This window comes from Euprymna scolopes, chromosome 22 (assembly GCF_053919585.1).
Source record: "Euprymna scolopes isolate OS-2025 chromosome 22, ASM5391958v1, whole genome shotgun sequence".
Taxonomy (NCBI): Eukaryota; Metazoa; Mollusca; class Cephalopoda; order Sepiida; family Sepiolidae; genus Euprymna; species Euprymna scolopes.
The window spans coordinates 77,121,734-77,131,329 of record NC_136503.1 but is presented as its reverse complement, the minus strand read 5'-3'; the positions used below and the strand labels follow the sequence as shown (position 1 = coordinate 77,131,329).

At 37.2% G+C, this 9,596-nt stretch overlaps 1 protein-coding gene across 1 annotated transcript in view; it reads right to left on the bottom strand.

The window, feature by feature from the left end:
- Positions 1 to 9,596, bottom strand: part of LOC145243470 (putative histone-lysine N-methyltransferase set-23) — a 416,813-nt gene that overhangs the window by 22,571 nt on the left and 384,646 nt on the right. The window lies entirely within an intron of this gene.

Sequence of the window (9,596 nt, the reverse complement as noted above, 5' to 3'; positions counted from 1 at the left end):
ATATTAAAAACCATTTTTTTCTATTTATTTAGAAAGAAAACAGAACTTTCTTATAAAGGGGTCGTTGAATCTACAGACATGGAACTTCATATATAACGTATTTGTACTGTATATATATATATATATATATATATATATATATATATATATATATATATATACAGTCGCGGCAAAATATAAGAAACGGAAAAGACAAAGACATTAATATACATATTGCTTAAAAAGTAATTCATAATTAGAAAGGAAGTTTTTAACGAATAAAGATTAGATTGTAATGCATAAATATCATGAAAATTACAAAATTTTACGTAATTGTTTTATTAAAAAAGTTAAGGAATGACTTTTTAATACTTGATTATGCACGAAATAGCAACAAAATTAAAGTTTTGGCAAACATCCTGTTATCTTCAATGACTACGTGATCAAATTAATTTCTTGCAAAATCAGCAGTAATTCCCTCCCTTTCGCCTTTCAATAAATCCTGGGTTTTGGAGTTTCTTTTCTGAACCCTTTTTCTAATTATCTACCAAGCATTTTCTGTTTTCTTCAGATTGGGGCTCCAGGCTAGCCACTTCATGAGGACAATTCTTTTTTCTTCAAATAAAACCACAACTTTCTGAACACTGTGCTGAAGTCCATTGTCCTGCATGAAAATAGGAGCTTCATAAAGATTATGGTGTAATTTTGATATTACGTGATGCTGAATAAGCCTTTTGTAAATCTCAGCCTTGATATTGCCATGCATGCAGATAAAAGGGCCAACTCCTACCTAGGAAATCATTCCTCTCACCATCACGCTACAGCCACCAGGCTTAACGATTTTCTTGACAAATTGAGGAGATAGTCTTTCCTCTATTCTACAACATCCGGGAGTTTTTCCGTCAGAACCAAATATAGTAAACTTGGACTCGTCACTTAAATAAACTGTATCCCATTGTGCATCAGTCCAACCATGTTCTCTTGCACACTCCTTTTATTCCGCTTTGAAATGAGCTGCTTCGAAACCGGAATACAGATGTTGGATATAGGCAGACGACCCCGAGAAGAGAAACATCCGATGGGGCGCACACAGGCATATGGATTCCATGTGAAGAAATGCGGGACTTTCCACCATTGTATAATGGAATGCATAATTTGATCCAGAAGTATGTGAGACAATATCGGTCAAAGGATTAAAACACTAGACAATAGGAAATGTTAAACATTCCAGTTGGAAAAGAATGTTTATGTAAATAAATCGTCAAAAAGAGAAAAGCTGGCTGTCGGTCAGAGAGAAACAGGGCTGTCACATTTCTTAACGACTCAACCACACACCCACCTGTGTTGTCTTTTCCTCGCTGTCAGTGTGTATATATATGCGAGGAAAACACAACACAGTTGATCTATAAAATATTTAAAAATTGAATCAGTGGCAAAATAGATATTAACAATTATACAGACTGGAAAGCGCATTTTGAACAATCGGCCAAAACAAATACATAACTGTAGGGAAACGTGTGACTTACCTAATTAACACGTGTGCATAATTCAATGGGTCGGTCGTGGAATGAAATGAATGAAGAAGAAAGAAACAAAAATGGCTGCCTTATCTCTTTATATGCCTGCAATTTGACCACCCGATATGCAAATGAGATGCTCCTGGTTGGAGATAAAAGAGGGTTGATTTTTGAGAGGGTTGTTCATGTTGAAGTTGGATTTCAAAGCAATAAGTTGAATTAGCTGAAGTAGGTTGGGAGTTGAGAGAAGGTGCGTTACGTGTACAAAAGTTGGAAGTTTGGACAAAAGTGTTAACCTTACCCAGGAAATTATTGGTGTGACGGGCAGAAGAAATAAAACTCAAGTTATTGAGTTATAATAACACAGGCATCCAATCTTGCATGTTTAATCTGTGAGGGACCGTGTTCCTTGAAATCTTATAATCATGTCTCTTCATTAAATTTACGAGTAATTGATATAGAAGTTTCAAAACGGTATTTTGTAGAAATTCTTTCAATTCTTCGATCTTCTCTTTGCAAGGTTTTCGAGGTCTGCCAATTTCTGGTTTTTGCATCTAACGTTTTTGCTGCTAATTACATGATAAATAATATTTTACAACTATGAACAATCATTCTGGCATTGAATTGAGCTTTTTTTTTCTTCAAAAGACGTCGTTTTCCGTGTAGAATTTGCCATATTGCTTCAAAAATAAACTCCTAATAATGTACTTAAGCTTATTGTTAGAAATGTTCTATCGTTGTTTTTAAATTTTAAATTTAAAATGTTTTGCAAATTTTTTTACATCATTCTTTCATGTTTGCCCAAAAGTATTAGATTTTTTTAAATAAAAAAAATGTAAAATTTTGCCGCTTAGCATAATATTTATTCGGTAAAAATTTGCTAATAATACATTACTGTTTAAGCTTTTGATGTTTCACTTTCTTATATTATGGCCGCTACTTGGCCTTGGACCGGGACTTCAGCTGGAAAAGAATTGGTCGGAAGTATATGGCAAGGTCAAATCGTCGGTGAAGACTTGGATTGGAAGGAAATTGTCCTTGAAGGGTCGGGCGGAGGCGTGTGCTACATACGTCTTTCCGCTCATCCTTTACCGATTGTCTGTACTTCCTCTCCCTGCAGAACGACTAACCCGCTTGCAAGGGCGCCTCGATTCACTATTGTGGAACGATGGTAAGCATTATGTCTGCAGAGAGGTCTGTGTCCAGAGGCCGAGCGAGGGAGGCCTGGGTCAGCCCAGTCTCTTGTGTCATAGAAATGCCGAGAGATTGGCTTTCCTGGGTCGTTCGCTTGAAGAAGACGCTCCTTGGGTCCCTGTGGTTGAGAACTCATTTCCCAATCTCAAATCCAACCCCTCGGTAGAAGGTCGCCGTAGGCCGAGGGGGGAGTCTAAGTTGTTCTCTGAATGCCGGACCGCTCTTAGAGCTTTGCCGGGGACCAGTGTCCTCGATCAGCCAAGAAAGAAACTATATCGAGAGCTAGTGGAGGGGACCGCGAAGGATCCACTTTGTAGGCGGATGGGATGGTCGATGGAGGTTGTCCGTTCTCATTGGAGTTGGGCGCCGGGACGGGAAATTCTGAACAACTCGGAATTTTCCCTTACCTGGCGACTGGTCCGTAACGTGCTGCCCCTTCTCGACGAACTCTGCTGGTATAAAGAAAATACAAGCGGCTTCTGTCCGCGCTGTGACAAACGCGAGCCCGAAACGATCGGGCACGCGTTTTTTAGTTGCAGCCGGATCCAGCCCTTATTGGAGTACGTCGAGGGGGTAACGGCTCGCATCAATGCCGAATGTCTGCTCGATCTCGACGAAGGTTTTTTTGTGTACAACATGGAGCCGCCGTTCCCCAGGGAGGAAAGAATGGTTATCCTGGCGATCCTGGCAGTAGCGCGCATGGTGATTTGGATCACGCGCCTCAAGTTGGTCCGCGAAGGGACATCTCTTCCGGATCGGGATCTGATCGTTTACTTTAAACATCTGCTTAAAGTAAAGATCAGATGCGATTGGAGGAGGTTGCCTAGAGCGGAATTTGACAAGAGGTGGGTGCACAGCACTAGTTTGTGCATCCGTCGAGGAGCCAAGTTTCAATACGTGTTCCCTCCTTAAGCATGGCACGGGCGGTGCTGGGGCCTTCGGAACCCATCCTGCTTAGGTTCTAGCTAAGAAAAACTTAAGAAGACTCTTGACTGGTGGTATAAATGAGATCCTGTTCCTGATTTTATTTTTTGGTACTAGAGAACCTCTGAGTCTGCCCATCCCCTTTGTGCCACATCCTTGCTTTTTCAACATCCCCGGTCACTCCCCTACTCAGAGGTCACCTTCCAACCCCCCTCCACCCGTTGCTTTGTTTTCTCCCACTGCCATTAAGATATTTTCCCCAATCCCCAATTAGGGATCGCCCTGCTTGTTTTCGGTTCCCCCGGAAAACAGTGTGGGGGGGGGGGTCTAGTCACCTAGATTAGTACAGGGGGGTCTCACTAACAACCCAGTAGGATTTATTTTTTGTTTTTCATATGAACACTTTTAATTAGTTTTCCCCTCTCCACGAGCAATCCTTTTCCTAATTTAAAAACTTTTTTATTTACCAATGAAATTGAACTTTATTTTTTCACACATGCACACACACACACACACAAAATTAATATTTCAAAAAAAAAAAAAAATGCATACACAAACACACAGACAACTGTTTATTAATTGTAAATATGGTTTTGATTCTTAAACGCTGGGGATTTATTAGTTAGTTTAAGATCCATAGAGTGAATGAGGTATTTTGGTAAATGTTGCCAGTCAAGAGTAAGACTCCAAAGTCTACATTTATTACTTTTTAATCACTTTAGTCACAAAGACCCTGAACCCTTCCCCTCCCCAATTTCTTGTAGGGCCTTGTGCCTAATTTTGTTGTTCAAAAATCTTTTATTTTTAATTAATTGTATTTTCAAAATTTTTAAAAAGCAATAAAATATATAAACAAGATCAAAGTGTAGTATCTGTTCCGGCAGATGCTGCACTTAAGATAATTTGTACCAGTCAATGGAGGGGAAACCCTCTATACTGGGACAATTATTATTTTTGGTAACCAGAGTGCCCCCTTTTTGCCTACTTTTAGGGGAGCTGGTTTTTACCTCACATTAAAAACGGCCTTGTGCCTAATTTGCTCAGTGGGGGAGCAAATAAATACCATCTGTTCCGGCAGATACTGCAAGCAAAGACCGTATGTGGGGGTAACCCCACATATAAGACCTTGGTCAATGTAGGGGCAACCCTTCATACCAATTGTCACTATCCAGCTCCCCTACTCCCCGGGGAGCTGGTCCCCATTTCCACTTCACTCCTCACATTAAAAATCGGCCTTGTGCCTAATTTGCTCGGTGGGGGAGCAAATAAACACCATCTGTTCTTCAGATGCTGCACTTCCATTTCTTGTTCTCTTTCGGTGGAGGATCAGTCCTTCACGACTGAGACAATTTTTTATTTTTGTACCTTTTCTCCACGTTAAAAAACGACCTTGGGGTCTAACTCTGTCCCGTGGGGAGGCATAGTAAATAGGTACTATATATATATATATATATATATATATATATATATATATATATATGTATGTAATAGTTATATTTCTAAATTCAAAATGGAGTAATGTAAGAAAACTATAAGGTATTTACAGCTTCTCTTCCAATTTTCGGATGTTTAATCATGTCAAAACGCACTTTATTTCCTTTTGACGGATTGATTGTTGCTATTTCTTCTGATGAGTTAAGGGGCAAAATAGATTCACTGATTGATATAATAATTAAGTGATTGATTTTGCGCTACAAAACAGATACTGTCAAGAATTGTAAATGTCAACTGAATTAAAGGAAAAATTGTAAGATGGTCAACATCATGAACTTTGGAATATAGACTTTTGTCATTCATTCATTATATGTATAAGATTTGTTGTTGGCGCTTTTTAGCGATAACAACTTCAAAACGCTGTTATTATTTTTTTTCTGCTACCTTAGCGGTTTTTTAAAGAGTTATAAACTCTTCTTGTTATTCATATAAATATATGTGTATGTGTGTGTGAGTGAGTCGACCCTTATTTTTATTATTAAATATTATTACGTGAATAAAAGTAAACCTATGGACATGCATCTTTCTAGCTTTAAGCCGTCGTCAGCATAGGTTAGGATATTTAATAATAATAATAATAATAATAATATTACATATATATATATATATATATATATATATATATATATATATATATATATATATATATATATATATATATATATGAATGAAAACAAAGGGATGTAGTGTTTACCTGATATATGCAATGGTAAACTGTTTTGAAAACTTTCCAATTGCATCGTCACGCTGGACTTATTTTGGAATACATTCTATCTAAAGAAGTATTTTGCATTTTTTATCAACTCTAGAGGAGTTTTATTCAAGCTGAAATATTATGTGCGGTTTGTTGTTATATTAGTTTTTTACATATCCAATATTTTTTTCATTTTTTTATTTGGCAATTTATAACTATAATAAATTGCGGGTTCACTTAATGTCTTAACTAGAAAATTCTATCATTGCTACAAATATAATTTGCTGATTTCTTTATGTCCTCTGCTGAGAAGAATAATTGGAATAGCATTCTTTGAAACTCCGTGGAATAAGGACTTTGTAAATTGTTTCTTGGAGTATTCAGTCGAACAATAAATTTTGATTGTAAAGTTCAACTTACAGTTTTAATTTTCTTTCTCTAATATATATATATATATATATATATATATATATATATATATATTATTCCTTAATTGGAATTGTTTTTATTTTGAGATGAGCATTTTATGTTAATTTTATTTTTATTTCGGACTATTAGTCTCATCTTTTATTAGTTGTTGTTTTTTTATCTTTTTATTGGTTCACAACGTTTCGGCCAACTTCCTCTGGCTTTCGTCAGGTGGTAACCGCGACGGATAGGAACTTTGAATCTCCTAACTGCATTCTCAGCCATCACTGCCATCCGTAGTTGTTGTCGTCTCACCACATTTTTGACCAATTACTGGCACGCTTTGGGTGGGATTGAGACCGCTATCTTCAGACAATGTTCATCTGGAACCGTAGAGATTCAATGTCTCTATCAACTGCGCCACGGGCCCCGAAGGGCGATCAAGGTTGGATTCTTTGATCTTATAAATCCACATTTATTTATTATCTGATCTTCCATAGTCGGGTCCGTACCGATTGGTATATATATATATTATTCCTTAATTGGAATTTTTTTTATTTTGAGATGAGCATTTTATGTTAATTTTATTTTTATTTCGGACTATTACAACATATAAACAACACTATAAACAACAACTAATAAAAGATGAGACTAATAGTCCGAAATAAAAATAAAATTAACATAAAATGCTCATCTCAAAATAAAAAAATTCCAATTAAGGAATAATATATATATATACCAATCGGTACGGACCCGACTATGGAAGATCAGATAATAAATAAATATGGATTTATAAGATCAAAGAATCCAACCTTGATCGCCCTTCGGGGCCCATGGCGCAATTGATAGAGACGTTGAATCTCTACGGTTCCAGATGAACATTGTCTGAAGATAGCGGTCTCAATCCCACCCAAAGCGTGCCAGAGGTAATTAGTCAAAAATGTGGTGAGACGACAACAACTACGGATGGCAGTGATGGCTGAGAATGCAGTTAGGAGATTCAAAGTTCCTATCCGTCGCGGTTACCACCTGACGAAGGCCAGAGGAAGTTGGCCGAAACGTTGTGAACCAATAAAAAGATAAAAAAACAACAACTAATAAAAGATCAGACTAATAGTCCGAAATAAAAATAAAATTAATATATATATATATATATATATATATATATATACACATGAGGGGTGTGCAATGAGTAATGCTCCTGACCCACTTCCCATAGCAGTAGAACAACGAAACTTGGCACAGTTATTAGTCTTTCTCTACATATGAACCAGCCAGAGTTATGCATTTCTCCCATCGTTTGATGCAGCTCTAGAGACTGTTATTTTAGAACACCCCAGGTTGGTCCTCCAACCACGACATGACTTCAGAAATCAAGGCTGCATCATCGGGGAAACGTTTTCCTTTCAAAAACAATTTCATGTCTGGGAAGACATGAAAGTCAGAGGATGCAATGTCAGGAGAGTAAGGAGGATGGGGAAGGATTTCATAACCACATGCCCATGCTTCTGATCTGGCGACAGGCGAGTTGTGGACTGGAGCGTTGTCCTGCAGGAGGAAGGTACCTTTGCTGATCTTGCCTCGCCTCTTGATTTTGATAGCTTCCCTTAATTTCCTCAAAAGTGAAGCATGATATGCTCCTGTAATTGTGGTACCCTTTGCCAGGAAATCTGTCCTCACTACTCTGTCTTGGTCCCAGAAGACTGTGAGCATAACCTCGCCAGCGGAGGGCTGCACCCTTGCTTTCTTTGGGGGTGATGAGTCCAAGTCCTTCCACTGTATTGACTGGGCTTTGGTCTCTGGATCATAGTGATGGACCCAGGTTTCATCCTGTACAATCAGTCTTTTGAAAAACTTTGACTCCTCTTCTTGGTACATCTCCAAATTCATCATCGAGCACTTCACATGTTTTCGCCTCAAGTCCGTTAATGGTGTGAGCAACCTGGGAATCTATCTGGCAGATACCTTATGCCTATGCAAATGGTCATGAATGATAGTTTCCACAGACCCTATACTAATCTAGATATCTTGGGCTATTTGGCGAATAGTAATGCGCCGATCTTCCAAAATGGCAGTCTCAACTTGACGGACAGATGCCTCATCAATGGCAGAAGGGGGCGACCAGGTCTGGGAGCTGTTTCCACAGACTCCCGGCCATGTTTGAATTTACGATGCCAGCGTTTTACAAGGACATATGATGGGGCATTATCACCATTAGTTTCTTTCATTTCATCAAAAGTCTCATGTGGTGTGCGTTCTTTCAAATACAAAAACCAGATCACTGCTCGACATTCAACAGGCTCCATTTCACACCTGACTCAGTTCAAACACCTGTAAAACAGAAACCACAATTAGTTCAGAGCTGTAATTTGCCACATAACCCGTAGATATAAATAATTGCAGATGCAAAATTTCAGCTAGATCAGACAACTGGAAGTGGGTCAGGGGCATTACTTACTCGACATATATTTCAAAACTTATTATATATTAAAAAAAGAACACATAAATTTTCAAGTCTTATAAAATTCTTTGCAGTTAAGGAAAAAATATTAGGAAATTTACATGCGGGGCTTGAACCATCAGACCACGTCTTGCAAAAAAACAAAAAAAAATACAAAAAAAAAAATGCTATCAACTTACCTGCAGTAGAATTTTCACTGCCCGTTGTTCTATCATTGTTGCTAAGTAATAACATGGAAAAAATGGCTTTACCGATGATAGATAAATTAAAATAACGGTTTTGATTATCATTTATCGGTAATTATTGGGGGTATTCTGAGACATAACTTAACTAAGATCTCTCCCAGACTTATACACTAAAGTTTTGTAAATTTTAAAGAAACTTTCTTCAGCAATTTCGAAGTCTATAAGGAATGCACTCACCCACACATGCACAAAGTTGCATTTGTACAATTGGATATATATATATATATATATATATATATATATATATATATATATATATATATATATATATATATATATAAGAGAAATGAAAAAAAAAACTGACAATATAAAGATATATACTAATGCATATAAGTTTACTCGTTGATTCAAAATGGAGATTACATCAATTAGAAGTGCTGGATAAATATGCTCTTTATATGTGACATCTAGTGATAACTATATATATATAATATTGGCTAACACACTTTTGGTGTCCATAGTTTCTAAGCTGATTTAGACTAATTCGGGGATGCTGATTCCAAAAACCATATTAATTTTTTCTCATCAAGTTAAGTTGTTGAGATATTTGCTATTCTATACCTTTTTTTACCTTAAAATTAGGTATTCTGCCCCCCCCTATTTTGAACCCATTATCTCCCTTGTAATTACTTTTAACTAAAAAGTTACTTTCTTCCTAATTTCCTCTTCCGGTTGGTCTT